We start from the raw sequence: 15756 nt of genomic DNA on the forward strand, positions 1-15756 counted from the left end.
ATGTCGGCGAGTGCTACGGCGCTGTGGTGGTTGTTGCCTCCTCGTGATATTCCTACCGGGGGGATGGTGGGAGAGACGGCTTGCACTGCGCAACGCTGAAACCAAGACCAACAAAAAATGCATCCACGGTGCCCCGACCCTGCTTCCCATCCATCGACTGGGGCCTCCACCGCCCCCTCCCCCCTCTCCTCACGCTTTAGCATTAAAACAAATATAAGAGATACATTTTTTGGAGGAGAAAAAAACAAAGAAACGCACGAAAGCCAGTCCATCAAGGAAGCCTCTTTCCTGTTTGGACGTGGTGCGCAATTTTTTTTTTGCTTTTCGCAAGTGGACAAACGCACGGATGTGCTCGCGTTCTAACGCGCACGTGCCAACACCGACGCCTACGTGTGTGCGTGTAACACGCATGTGCCGATCGCACCGGTACGCAATGTAACGTAACATTTTAACAAAAAAGTGGAAGGTTTTTTTTGGTTTAAAGTGTCGGGATTTTTACGTAAACATCACGCGCATATTTGGCGTGAGCCTTTCGGCCGGTGAGCCGTCGACAGGTTTCGTAGTTTTTACGAAATCACGTCTCGCGCGTTCCAGCACACGGACGGAGCCTAGTTGGCTCACTGACAAAAGCGTAACTGCTGTCGGCGACGAGAACGGATGATGTAACAATTCCATGTTAATGTTGATTCGTATGTTGTTTTTTTCTGACTTTATGTGAACGAAAAGACACAACATTCGCCCGTTTTCTCATTAAAAATAGGTACATTTCTAAATTTCACGGTCCTGATCACAAAAACAAAGTTTGTGGGGAATAATAGCCATTTTCTATACTTTTTATGCATAAGCAATTACAAAATAACACTTACTACCCCGGAACAAAAATTGTGTTACATAGTGTTATTTTCGCGAAACCCAACGGGTGTGTCCGCGGGCCAGGGGAATGATCCGATGCGTCGTTAACACACCCGAGTAACAGGCATTCGTGCCCGATCAAAAGTACGACCGCATTTCATCCGCGTCAATGAAATGGCCGAAATGTTACGGCTCAACATTTACAAGGGCTCATATTTGATGTTCGGGTCAGGCTGCGGAAATGTGTGGAGTACCCTCGCCTCCGTCCGACGCGGCCAATGAGCAATAGTTGCCACGCGGTGAACAAACGAGGCCAGTTTATCGCTGCTTTCAGCAGCACCGCCAGCGTGGTAGGAGAGCGATCCGCTGCGTTCAACCGTTGAGTACGTTTGTTCGCTGGTAGTTACAACCAGCATCGTGAGGCACTTGCCAAGTCCTCCAATTCTGGCTGCGTCGGGTGGAGAGGAGGAAAGTACGCAACGCATTTCGCCGAAGCAATCCGACCACAAAACAAAATCAACCACGAATCGTAACATCGGTCTCGAACGCAACGGCCCGCGCGGCGCGACATCGTCACGCGCGGCACAGCGGCGGCGATATAACGGAGCGGTGCGATCGTGAAGCCGGCCCAGAGGACCGCAGCTCCACGGGGTCTTCGAGACTGCGTGCAGTGCCACCGCGAGATCGTGTGGAATACGGCACGCCAAGGTGCGCTCAATCGCAAAGAATGCAACCCTCCATCAAAGTGAGTTATAAGTGAGGTTGTTCTTGTTGTGGTGTGTGTGAAGGGACCGCATGTCCTGCGAAGGTGAATGCGGTGATGTGTTATTTATTTCAAGAGCTAAAGGTGCAGGCCCTGCAATTGCTCGCTCATGCCACTGCTGGCGGAATGGAATTCCCTTGGTAAAAACACCCTCCAGAGCCCCTCTTTGCCTTACTCTTTCACGCCGTCCTAACGTCTTGAAAGGGGGGTCCCCGTAGGGGCACGCACAATTCATTAGCACGGCACGCGACATGCCGACCGACGAACCGTTGGGCGCCCATCGAGACTGCTGGGCGGTGCGGGGGGGGGGCGTTGGGGAAAACTCGCAACCTCAGATCGACGGTTTCGCCGTGCGATTGGAACCGAATCCAACAAGTCCGGCAGGATAACCGTGACGCCGCCGCGGCAGCCTCCCGCATTACAAACGTGGTGTCAACAAGACCACGAAAGCAAGATAAGCGACTGTATTGCTCGGGGACATTTGCAAAAAACCCATTGATCTGCCGCCTCTGGGAAGCCCTACCACCACCACGACCAAAAAAAGACAAAGACGAAAATCCCCCGTATAGCCGTAAGATACTGTTGGGGCAAGTGCTATTAGCGAGCATCTACGAAGGCCGGCACAGCACATTGGGGGGTGGGTGGCCAGCATCACGCCCAGCCGCCTTTGTCTCCCCAGAGGCGATGTTCACACACCACACAAGGTACTCATTTGAGGCTGAGTCGACCCAGGAACGGATAAGATAATCGTCACCGGTGTTGGCCGGAAATCGAACTCGGGTCACCGGGTTCATAGCGAAGCGCGCTAGTGGCTATGCCACCACTCCCCACCAACACCACCATTACCACGACGTGCTCACGCAGCCTCCACCACCCCAAGGTTTCCTGGCCTAGGCAAACCCCGCGGCGAGCGACCTCGTCGCAAGCGGTGCCCGTTCCAGGGGCGCCGCGGTGGCGAGATGTTGACTACCTCCCCTGGTATGCAGAAGGTCTTGGGTTCAACCCCGACGCCCATACATTCGGAATTCACGTGGTCTCCCCATGTTCGTGTGGATTTTTTTTTTCTCCTGGTCGTCCGGTTTTTGCCTCCACATTTAAAATCAACATCAAGCGTGCAGAGTATTTGGCTGCGATAAATTTCGACTTGATAAGCTGCTTCGTTGGGCTATCATTGGTGGCCCGGTCGCTTCTGAAAAAGAGCTATATAGCCTTACCTGGTAAAAAAAGTAAAAAAATTGTTGATAGTTTCAGTTGGCGGGCCGGGAGATCGAGTGGAATCGACTCAAACCGGCCATGGTAGCGTCCCTAACATCCTTCTGATATTAGGTAGCCACTGGAGCTATGCACTTTTAAATATAGATCGAAAACGAATTTCTTTTAGAACAGCTTTTTGTGTTTCATTTGTTGCCCTTCCCCCGGCACCTCCGATTCGCACGGTTGGCTACGTACGGTGCGAAAGAAGTTCAACATACATGCGTGCGTGCATATCTTACAGGACTCCCTGCCATAATAACTGTGGCAGCGTCGCCAAACTCGGTCAGATTTCAACGCTCTCCTTTTGTCGTCGTCGCGATGGTCGCATTTATTCTGCCTTACGATCACTCGCCGTCCTCCCCAGCCCAAACGCGGCAATGATTTTTGCACTTAGTTTGTTGTCCTTTCTCCCCGGCACCTCCGATCAGCACGGCTGGCGAGGTACGGCGCGAAACAATCTCAACATCCATACGTTACTCTGTATTGTGATTGTCACATTTACGATCTCAAATCCCATCGCACCGCGCGAGGGCAGACGATGAGCCCGCAGATTTGATGCGTAGCCCGGCGAGGGGTTTTTACCGCGCCGGCCGTGTGCGCGTTCCTGCGAGTGCCGGGCGGATGGCGAGTGGCGCACTGAGGGCAGACACACGATCGAGCGCCGCCGCCGCCGCCGCCACTCGCGAACACAGCCACGGCCATAGATCCATACGGCAGGCGGTCTCCCTGGGACTTGCCGGCCTCGGTAAACGCTCTGTGGGAGCGGATAACGATTTGTGGCTGCAGCGGTTGCAATTCGAATGACGTACAGTACGCCGCGTTATATACCGTCACGTTGTTATTGTTGTTGTTATTGTTGTTATTATTGTTATACATGCAGCCGTGGTGTATTGGTTAGCACGCTGTCAATTATAATCCAGACGTCATCGGTTCGATCCAACCTCTCAGTGTGGCAGCTGAAACAACGGTTCATGTTCTTTAATTAACGCCCCCCAGCCTCCGTCTACCCCGCAGCACAAATGGGTCCGCAACAGCCCGTCGATAGGCAGGTTTGAGCGTGGCGGGGTAAATCGTGGGTACTCCCATCTCTTCCAAATGGTCTGGTGCCAGCATCGACGAACAGGCCAAATGCGGGGTTTTTCTATTTGTACTTGTGCTACGTTCAGCTCGCTTGACGCAGCTGGCCGACGGCACGCTCGGAGCAATCCCTTTTCGAGATCCTCTAGTGGGGGGTGACCTGCCGGCAGTCACGTGAGCAAGACGATGTTTCTTTCACAAAGCTAAAGGTAAACCAGCAACGTCGAGAGTCAAAGTGTGGACGCCGCTAAATGGACACGGCGCAAAAATGTGCGCTTCACGTTGACATTCAAAGACGAAGAGAGAGGAGCGGCGTGGCTTCGATAGCACACGCAGGATGGAGACATTATGCTCTCAGTTCTTTCGGTAAAGTCACGTAGGTAAAAAATGAAATTAAAATTAATAAAAAAATCAAAACAATAAAATCACGACGTTTCGGAGGCAACCTGAAGACGGAAGCTTGTGTTGCCTCCGAAACGTCGTGATTTTATTGTTTTAATTTTTTTTATTAAGTTTGATTTCATTTTTTACCTACGTGACTTTACCGAAAGAACTAAGAGTATTAATCCTTGCAGTCACGAAAGCTTCAAATCTAGAATTAGAGACATTATTTTCAACGTGAGACGGTCAGCGGAGAAGAGGAAAATCCCGAGGCTGTTTTTTTTTTAAATGTTACCCAGGGTAAGGGACCCACTGAGCTACGTGGCTTCACTTTCAGAGGCGACCTGGCCGCAAACGATGGCTCGGCCAAGTGGCTTATCACGTGGAAATTTTTTCGCGTTAAAATAATCTAAGCGCGCGATGCCGATTTTAAATGTGGAGGGGAAAAACCCGCTGGATCCGGTGAAAAATCCACGCGACCACGGGGAGAGAGACACCGCAAACGCGTCGGGAATGAACCCACGACCTCCCGTATACCGGGCGAGGCAGTCAACAGTCCAGAAGAACCAAAGAGTATGGAGTCCAGATGTTACCTAGACTTGAGCAGGGGGTCAGTAAGTCGTTCGCATGGACGACCAAGGGGGAGGGCTAATTCCACACCGTGGGAGAAGGACCGCCCTCTGAGCAGAGTTTGATTTAGGATTTTGCCCAGAGCAAATCTTGGTTACGGGCGCAGAGAGCAAGCGAGGAAGGGGAGTGGAGTGATACTACAGGAGAGAATTAGGCGGGGTAGAGTCAACGCAGGATGATGGGTCGTTCCCATCTCTCGTGGAAATTCCGTATTACTGTGGCAGGGACCAAGCTACCCGCAGGACAAGAACCGTTGGCATCTCGTAGAATGATGCTCAACGATTGATGACCATTTTATGCACAGCTGGAATAATAAACGCACTATTCTATTGTTGATAGCGTCTAAATCCGTCAACGGAGCTGTATCCAAGTGAAGGATATGAGGATACGTACGTGGTGTTCATGGCGAGGAGCGGTGGGGCGTAGTGGTTAGTGACCCTCGCTGCAAACCGAGCATCCCGAGTTAAACTCCTGGCCATGGCTAACATCGGCCCGTGAGTGACATCTGAACCCGGGTCACGCGGCCGTCCTCTTTGGTGACCATCCCGCAGTGACCCGCGGCAAAGTACGGCGTGCGGAGACCTCCTCCATCCATCAGCGGACTGACAAAAGCGCTGCGGCAAGTACAGTAATTGCCGGACGAACGAGCGTAGTTTTAACACGCGCACACACAACGACAACCGCCATTCGCCACTAAGTGGCGGTGACGTCACCACGACGCTTGTGCCAGGTCATGTGCACCTTGAGGCCACGTGAAGGCAGGAGGTCATGGGGCAGACTCAGGTGCCACGGGTCGACTGACCGAGATGACTGGCTGATGCACCACCTGTGCCCCCTACTGTGCCAACTTGCTCTGCTTTAGCCACCCGGCGCTCCGCTCGTTGTTGTGAGCGTCGCTCCTCCGCCCTCCGTTGTTGTTGGGCACACACACACACGCGCACACACACACACGCGCACACACACACACACGCACACACACACACACGCGCGTGCCTGAATCCCGGGGGCTGGGTCACAGTCCGCGATGGAGAGATTCCGGCTCGATAGTGCGTGCAGTGTGGCAGAGTTTGAACCCCGCGCGCGGCGGTGGTGGAATTCTTTTTTTCTTTCACAAAAATCCGTCGTTGTGCCGCACGGCGTCCAGGTCGACCGCTCCCCTCCACCATCCCTCCCGTCGACCGCCGTGCGTCTCTCACGCGCCGCACATTCGCCGGCCAATGCGTCCCGCACGAGCGAGCACACGAGGGCCCCTTCAAGGACCCCCCCCACCCCGCCCCCCGCGAGAGTCAAGAGAGCGGCAGAGGCGAAGCGGCGCTTTGAGGACCCCCGCCACCATTAGCACGTTGGAGGAAACGGCAGTGGTTATACAACCACACCGTCTCAGCTCCTGAGGTTTGAGCCGTACGTCGCTCAGACGTGTGTGTGTGTTTTTCGGGTCGTGCCGCGCGTGTGTTGTTGGGCACGATGTCCGACGTTTCGCTACGCGTGCTGGGAGCTGCTCCAGGAACTTCAGTTCAGTTCGCGTAAAAGCTTTCGGACCGTGGTAGCGAAACGTCGGACAACACGCGACTGGATGCAATCCAAAAACACGTTGCAGAGCAATATTAATCCACTGCAACTGTTTTTCATCACAGTCGCGGACATTTCTGAAAAGTGGGAAACCTTTGGCATTCAAATACTTCAATTCCTCTGCCCGCGTGTTCCCCGATCGCGTGGATCATTTCTAGGGTCGCCAGCTCCTCCAGCGCGAGAAGACCCTGCAGACTTTATCCGCAACCCGCCACTACAGCGCGCTTGGCTACGTAGGGTGCGAAAGACGTTCCAACACACGCGCAAACGTGCAATCAAGTCTCTCTGCAATGACGCGGAGGGAGCTAGAACAGTGCCCAAACACGCGGTTTTACAACAAAAAAAACATTCCGTACGACTAAAAAACTCAAATGAACAACAGCGCGAAGAGAGCGCGGAGTTTGCGATGAAAGTGCCCAAATGGGTGTCTCACGCGAGGCCGGTTTCCTCTTCCCCGGCAGCCGCGCAGCGTGGAGCGCCCCGGAGAGTGGAGCCCACGCCGGGAGTGCGCGACGTGATCACCCTGGCAGCTGCTGCTGCTGCTGCCGCCGCTTGCGGAAACGCGCGGCGGAAAGGAACGGAGAGGTGGGGCGAGACTCGAGAATGAGCGCTGCGGTGCGCGCGCGAGACACAGAGGGAGTGTGGGGGGGGAGAGGGGGGGGGGAGAGGGGGGGGAGAGTGGAGGGGGGGGAGAGTGGTGGGGGGGAGAGGGGGGGAGAGTGGGGGGGGGGGAGAGAGCGGGGGGGAGCGGGGAGGGGGGAGACAGAGAGAGAGGGGGGGGGAGAGTGGGGGGGGGGGAGAGTGGGGGGGGAAAGAGACAGAGAGAGCGGGGGGGGGGGAGTGGGGTGGGGTGGGGGAGGAGAGAGGGGGGGGGAAGAGACAGAGAGAGCGAGGGGGGAGCAGAGAGAGCGGGGGGAGAGAGGGCGGTGGGTAACGAGGGCAGACAGAGAGAGAGAGGAGGGAGAGCTAAAAGGGCAGCGAACTTGCTATGAAGGACGGACTTGAAAACGGGACGCGTGCCTGAGAGGGGAAGGCAGGGAGGGGGACGCGTGCCACTGGGCAGCTTCGTGTCCTTGTGAACGTTGCCCGGATAGAAAAAAATGCTAAAATGAACCATGACCCCAATAAGGAGTCGGCTACCGCCCGTGTCGGTGTGTGGTGGTTTTTATTTTTTTGCTCATTCATTGCAGTCCAGGGGGGGGGGGGGGGGGGGTCACAGGGTGACTCTGGGGGTCACAGGGCAGCTCCGAGGGGTCACAGGGCAGGTCCGGGGGCTTCAGCGGCCACGTGTTCTGGACCCCATCGAGCGTCCGCGTGGCACGACGACGACGACGATGATGTGCCCAGAGCTGCTCACTTGCAGGTCCCTGCCACCACCACGTGCTGGCAGGGACGGCCCCCAGCACGGAATGGCAATGCATTCAATATTCAACGCAAAATTATACAACCCACGCAGCATATCTCGCCCTGCACATTGATACGCATTATACATTACGTAAGCTGTTCTAGTGCATTTAATATGCACGATTTGTCTTGTATTTGTTTCGATTTACTTACCTTTTCTATACTTTGCATTTTGTACTGTTTGTTGTTGCCACGTTCCGACCAGCCCCATGAAATGAACACTGCTGTTGTGCGCATATGCGGGGACGATACTCTTATGCGGCGACGAAAGCTCATTTCATGCTAATCTCTCTCCCTAATCTCTCTTTCGCTAATCTCCCCCATTAACACAACTGACGCGCTTGCGTCCGGGGATGGAATTCCTTTCCAGCTCAGACCCCGCTTGCTTGCCCATCGCCACATGAATAACCTCCTTGCTGTAACAGCTCTCTCGCTAGGTCAGCAGTTCCACTGCTGGATGATTTTTTTACGCCCGAGGACGACCGCTTGTGTTGCGACCGAAACGTCGTGATATATTATTTTTTGTTTTATTTTTCTACCTACGTGACTTTACCGAAAGAACCAAAGAGTATGGACATCTATGAACAAGAGCTTCATAGCTCATTGGATATCTCCTGTATAAATCACGATTCTGAATGTAGTGATGTAACCATGGTGAAATGGTTTTCACAAGTGGACTCGCTACCCATATGTTGCCGGTTCGATCCGATCTCCCGGCGCAATGAAGCAAGATTCTTAAATCCCCCACGGCCACCTCCGTCCACGCATGTAACATACATGGGGGTACAGCAAGTTGATCGTCAGGTTGCATGTGGTGGGGTAAAGTGTGGGTACTACCACCTCTTCTGAGAGGACTGAGCCAGTGTGGAAGAGTAGACCAAAATCACTACTCGACAGGCCTCTCATGAGCTTCCTCGAGTGGGGTCCCTTTCCTGAGCAGTGGCTTGAGCAAGACATTTCAGGGCTGCGCCTCTATCTATAAAATGTATTAAAAATAAGCAAAATAATAACATTGTTAAGTTTGTTGTGAGCTTTCTAGAGCCCACCTCTAGTGCAGGTGCATCCGCCAGCAGTGGCATGAGTGAGCAATTGCAGGGCTGCAACTTTACCTTACAAATGTGTGGATGTTGAATTTGTTTTGGCACCGTACGTAGCCAACCGTGCTAATCGGAGGTGCGTGCAAAGGACAACAAACTAAACACAAAAAGCAGTTCCAAAGAAATCAGTTTTCAATCTAGATGACTTAAAAGTGCGTAGCTCCAGTGGCTTCCGAATATCGCAAGCAGGAAGAGCATTCCAGACGGCCGCAGAAGCGCATCTGAAAGCGCGCGATGCAGTGACCATCTGCGTTCGATGCTTTCTTGTGTATATTACTACTTGAGCACGCCGGTGCGTTGCAGAGTAACCCCACAAGATTTACAATTCGAGTCCGACGTTTCGCTGGCAATTACAACAACCAGCTTCATCAGGCCATGCGCCAAAATTATGGGTTTACTCTCCAACGCACCCCCCAGTGTGCTGAAGTAGCCACTCATTTGCACGTTTTGTTTACGTGACAAAACTTCCTAATTGGGCTGTGTCGGGTGGTGGCGGGTTTAACGACACATTTATATTTACGAGATCTAACCCGAAAAAAAAACTTATTATGGATAATATTGGTGGTAAAAGCCAACTACAAGGTGTTATACTGGCTCTAACCATTCCACTGGTCAACAAAAAAAACATTTTTATCTGGCCTGGACTTTTGCAGCTGTTTTAGACTAATTTCAGGGTGCTGATTCCAAATCTGATCTCAGATTTGCTCTATCACATCTCATTTTATGCTATCGGCATACCCCATTTTCACTGATTTTACCCAAAATTAACTCCGTCACTTATGATTGCAAGTTGTTGCGAGTCAGTGACTGCTTTAGTGTTAAAATATGGTGCTATATTTTTAGGATAGTGTGTTTATAATATCATTTTATGTAGATATCCACATTTATTTAATATTTTTCTTCTGCAGTGTTTATTGAAAATGCAATATTTGATATCTCAAAAACCTGATGTGATAGACAAAAACTGATGCCAGATTTGGAATCAGAACTCCAAAATTACATTGTAACCGTTGGAATACCTTATGCCAGAAAAAGTGTCTTGACCAGTGTTTTAAAACCGTTGGAATACCTTATGCCAGAAAAAGTGTCTTGACCAGTGTTTTAAAACCGTTGGAATACCTTATGCCAGAAAAAGTGTCTTGACCAGTGTTTTAAAACCGTTGGAATACCTTATGCCAGAAAAAGTGTCTTGACCAGTGTTTTAAAACCGTTGGAATACCTTATGCCAGAAAAAGTGTCTTGACCAGTATTATTTGTTTACCATCGTCATGACCAGCAGGCTAAACCTTCACATTTCCTCACGAGCGTAGGAACAAGAGAGGTAACGAACATGGAAGGAGAGATTTTCAACTGTACGTCAATTTCATTGGCTACAATTTCATCCTTCCGGGCTACATTTGAACAACAAAAAACGTAACTACGGGGAGAAATAAAAGGTTCCCAAATTGCCGTAAATGCTGAATAATCCGTGCCACATTAAATAAATTCGTTCCCGGCGCACGCTCTTTGCTGCTCTTCTCTGGCTCGCCAAATAATCGGGAGCGAGTTGCTAAAAAAATCAAACACACGCAGCCCCGAGCTTCGCTTGAATATAAAAAGGGCAACAGAACGCATTGTGTGTAAAGACTAAAATAGGATAAGGTCTCCACCTGGAAACCCAATTTATTAACGTTTTAAAAACAGATTGCAGGCTTAGCGTGGCACCGATTGCAGTGCACCCAACGCCGTTATCTTACTATGCTACCAGGAGACAATTTTACAAACGGTGGACATTGTTCAGCTGGAATATTCCGTTTCTTTGTTGCCATTTATGAAATTGTTTCGTCTATATCCCAAATTAGTATCCTGATTGTGCCGTCAGCATCATGCATTGAGAGAAACAATATCGCGCAGAGCAATACATCCATCGTGTTAGACAGGGAACCGTGGAAGCGGATACTACAGAGTTAAATTTCATATCCCTTCACGTGACCTCTGGTCAACACGGTAGGAGGCAGCACTTTTCCACGGCAGACAGTAAATGTTCGTCACATGACAGTCCAATCCATACATTCAATTGTCAGGGCTAGAAAATTTAGCCAAATCAATTATAGGTCAAGTCCTCGCTTAACGCGTGTTCAAACAACACGTCTTCGCTATAACACGGTTCTTCCATTCGGGAAAATGTTTCACGTAATGTGGAGTGCGCACCGTTATAACGCTGTTGTCGCTCCATGATAAAGCGGAAGGCGCACCGTTATAACACGCAATGCGCACTGTTATAACACGGTTTCTGAACGGTCGACGACGGACTACTTTCTTGAGCTGCGTGGCTGAGCGGAGTGATACAGTACGTGGAATGATACGGTGACGCGGCGGGGTACCCTCTGGTTATTTGTTCGGCCATCTCACTGCGCGGGGCGTGCGTCCATCGTATCTCGCCAATCTTCACCGTTGCATTTTTTTTACGGGCAAACGGTTTTTCGCTTTCCGCGTTTCTCACTTAACGCGTCACTTTACAATACCCCCTACCGCGCTAAAACGAGGACTTGCTGTCGAATCAAATGTAACCTCACGGATTATTTCCGCAGCCATCGGTCGCCCGGGCTGAGACCATGACCTCACGACACATGAAGTGATGTGTGCGTTGTCCTTCACCCGCACGTTTGGCTATGTACGGTAGCGGAAGAAGTTCAATGTGAACCCTGTTTATTTATCACAGGTGGCTGCCTAAATTAAAGCCCAGCATCTCAGCGGCGCAAGCTCAGCGCTCTGACCTCTGTGTCACCTGGCCACCTCGAAAAATAATTCATATCCCGAGCAGACGGCTCGCGTGTCAAGGACAGGCAGCTACAAACGTCAACATCAAAGTGATTTCCCTCATCAAAGGAGCATGTGGTGGTGGTGGCGGCAGCGGTCGTATCCTGTTTACAGACATTAGCGGTGTAACGATGCACTAAACCATTGATGATGCATTCAAACGATAACGATTCTGAAGGTCACGGCATCATTGTCAAATTGCACGCGCGTACGTACAACAATCGATGCTGTTCCATTCACACGTGTCGTATGTGAATAGTCCACGCAACCCTCCCCTTGCAACTCTAGGGGCCTCTACGATCACCGGAACCAAAACCAAATCCATTCCTTTGGAAATTCCACATTCTTGCGACGGAGCCAAGTCGATCCGCTGTACTAAAACCGTCGCCAGCTTCGCACGAATGCTGTTCTACCAGTCACCCAGGTTCATCGAAATACGCGCGGCACCAACAATGTGGTTTAGATTTGTGAACAAGTTCAAGTAAAACGGACGATGCGTGCAGCAGCAGCAGCGAGTGGTGGGGGGGGGGCTCACAGTGGGATTGGCTGGGCCAGGAAACCGTGGCCACGTGGAGCAGTGGAGATTGCCGGAGCGCGTGGTGGTGGTGGCGGTGGAGAGCGGTGGCGTAGCAATTCCTGCTGACTGCCAACTCTAGTGACGATTATCTGAACAGTCCCTGGGCCTCTGTCTAGGTCGGCTCAGCCTCAAATGAGTACCTGGTGCGGTGTGTAAACATCGCCACGAGGGAGCCGTGCCGGCCTTCGTAGGTGCTCGCTAACAGCACCTGCCCCAAGAGTCTCTGATGGCTATATGTCTTATTTTGTCTTATTTTGGTGGTGGTAGGGCTTCCCAGAGGTGGCAGATCAATGAATTTTCCCCAAATGTCCCCCCAGCAACACTCCCTCAATTCCAGCGTTCTGCTTTTCTGGTCTTTACGACACCGCGTTAATAATGCGGGACGCCCTCCCTCCCCTCCTTCTCCCCGTTCTCTATACACCCCCCCCCCCCACCGGCCGCCCCCCTTTCTTAAGTTATTCCTCCCTACTCACCCCTTCTCTGTTCCTGCTCATGGTCCCCCCCCCCCGTCCCTCCTCATAACGTCGCGGTTTGCGCTCTGTTATCGGGCTCTCGTTGAAATCTGATTAAAAAAACTTTTTCTTCAAAATAATGATGCGTGATGCTGTCAGCGTGCTGGACGTCAGCAGTTTCATCTCCCCGGCGTGGCGGCCGAAACAACGGGCGACTTTATTTAAATCCCCCCCCCCTCCCCCCTTCGCCGCCTCTGTCCACCCAGCAGGAGTAAATCGGCGCAAGTCGGTGGATCGGCGGGGTGGTCGCAGCGCGGCGGGGTCAAGTGTGGGGTCAAGTGCGGGTTGTTCCTGGACGTCGTCTGGCCGGCGTGGAAAGAGTTGTGGGGAATGAGGAATGAACGTCGAGCACATTCCGCAAACAAGGTGGGCCCACACAACCTTCGGTGAGAATAACGTAAGGATGCAAAAAAAGAGATTCTGCTAAGAATATCCACCGAGTAAATGGGACCTAAATGTATAGCCATAACCTAGCCACTTCCGTACCCAGTTACATGCTAATTTCCCACATTAACATCACTAGCCCCAGCCACTTATTTATGACCCTTGGGCTACACTCATTTCAAGCCTTTAGGAAAAGTCTGCATCAGCAGCAGACCACGCTTTCCCACCTGATGACGGACGCTTGTGTTGCGCCCGAAACGTCGTGATTTATTTTGTTTTATTTTATACCTACGTGACTTTACCGAAAGAACCAAAGAGTATGGATTCCTGCAGTCACGAAAGCTTCAAATCAAGATTGGGACCTAAATGTGTTCAAAGCCATCATTGGTGTACGTACAAACAAAAGACCCTCGCAGATCAATCTTTGCAACGATAAACGCACGAGAGGTAATCAAAAGTTCGCTCGCACTACGAGGCGAGCGCAACTTTTTAGTCAGGTGTCACCGCCCCACGCGCTGCTCGGATAAACCACGTCCGGTGGCTCTTTACTCACAACGTCCGTTCGGCCAGAGAACAGCGCGGGAGATCCGTAAATCGGCCGTCAGCAAGCGAGACAAACATGGTCGCTCGCGGGTGCCGATGTGAACGAGCGTCAGATGCACTCAGACGTAACTCCGAATGCTCGCAACGCTCGCAAGCGACAAAACGATTGACTTCCGAACGTGCCTTCGGCCCGGGACAGCCCGTAGCATGACCTCGTTTCTAATGGGGGTGGGTGGGGGTGGGTGGGGGTGGGTGGGTGAGGGTGGGGGTGGGTGGGGGGGACCTACAAAAAAAAACTCGAGGGGCACCACACAGTCAGTGTTGAGCAAACTTGAAACAAATGTCAAATGTTAAACAGAATGAGTAACGATGCGTTCTGCCGTTGTCTATCGTGCACTCTCCCGCGGCTCTCGAGCCCTCTGTACAAATGACTGCAGGGATGTACAGACGCCGCGACGGGATGTTGCCGAGACAATTTTGGCGCATCGTGAACTGCTGCAGAGCACTGCATCACCACCCGTGTGGGAAAACGGCCCGTGGAAGGAGCTATGACAGAGCAACTTCTGAGAGTGTCCTTCAAGTGACCACTTATCCGCTAACCACTGCACCAGCACTGCTCCCACTCCTCCTCTCTGCAGGAATAAACCGACGAATCACGGGACCTCAATGTTGTTCAACCGGACAGCATCTAAAAACAAACAGCCAAAGATCTATCGTAGAAATTGTAACGCAAGATAAACCAAGTACGCTGATGCCCCCCCCCCCCCCCCCGCATTTTACGTCGGGGATGCGTCACTGAAAGGTGCGACAACGAACGTCGAAACGACGTCGATCAAAGAAGCGACTTGCAGGGTAGCAGTCGTGGTGGGTGGTGGAGGCGATGGCTGAGAGGCGACGGACGATGAGACGTGGCGGACGCCGTCGGCGACGTGAGTGTGGGGGTCGAGGCGACGCAAATCGGGTGGCGGTGTTCATAAAGCGACGACGTATTTGCGAAACGACTTAAAAGGGGCAGGCGTGAAAGCACACCTCCGATTAGCACGGTTGGCTACGTGCGGTGCGAAAGAAGTTCAACGCACACGCGCACAAAATCGAGGAATCGTCGTTACCGAGAAAGGGAAACCGAGCGAAAGTAAATTAATTAATTGGCGCGAGCGCCGAGAAGCTTGCCAGGCGCTGCGCGGAAAATGGCAAAGCGGTGGCCCCCCAATTTTTACGCGTCGACATTTCAGCGCCGAGGGAGAGATCAACGTCCTTTGTGAAAGAAACGCGTCGGGACCTTGAAGCCTCTTCTCGCGTTTGATGTTCTCGCGCCACGGCGGCCCCTCTGGCTCGGCGCCCAATCGCTCGGCGGTAGCAGCGGCGGTGGCGGTGTTGACGGCGGTGGTGGCGGTGACGGCGGTGGCGGCGGCGGTGGCGGCGGTGATGGCGGTGTTGGCGGTGATGGCGGTGTCGACGGTGATGGCGGTGGCGGCAGTGATGACGGTGTTGACGGTGATGACGGTGTTGACGGTGATGATGATGTTGACGGTGATGGCGGTGTTGGCGGTGTTGACGGTGATGGCGGTGTCGACGGTGATGGCGGTGGCGGCAGTGATGACGGTGATGACGATGTTGACGGTGATGGCGGTGTTGACGGTGTTGACGGTGATGGCGGTGATGGCGGTGGTGATGGTATTGACGGTGTTGACGGTGATGGCGGTGGTGATGGTGTTGACGGTGATGGCGGTGTTGACGGTGATGGCGGTGTTGATGGTGTTGACGGTGATGGCGGTGGTGATGGTGTTGACGGTGTTGACGGTGATGGCGGTGGTGATGGTGTTGACGGTGATGGCGGTGTTGACGGTGTTGACGGTGATGGCGGTGGTGATGGTGTTGACGGTGTTGACGGTGATGGCGGTGGTGATGGTGTTG

The 15756-nt window shown here is 52.4% G+C and overlaps 1 protein-coding gene across 4 annotated transcripts in view; it reads right to left on the reverse strand.

Moving 5' to 3' along the window:
- LOC144732111 (PH and SEC7 domain-containing protein 2-like) overlaps positions 1 to 15756 on the reverse strand; it is a 187813-nt gene that overhangs the window by 133260 nt on the left and 38797 nt on the right. The window contains exon 1 of one of the 4 annotated variants that reach the window (XM_078613392.1): positions 6960 to 7083. The exons of the other annotated variants lie outside the window; for them this stretch is intronic. The gene's annotated coding sequence lies outside the window, so the exon portion shown is untranslated. Of the gene's footprint in view, positions 1 to 6959; positions 7084 to 15756 lie in introns of those variants that run through there. 4 annotated transcript variants of the gene reach the window in all.

This window comes from Lampetra planeri, chromosome 41 (genome assembly GCF_965212315.1).
Source record: "Lampetra planeri chromosome 41, kcLamPlan1.2.h2, whole genome shotgun sequence".
Taxonomy (NCBI): domain Eukaryota; kingdom Metazoa; phylum Chordata; class Hyperoartia; order Petromyzontiformes; family Petromyzontidae; genus Lampetra; species Lampetra planeri.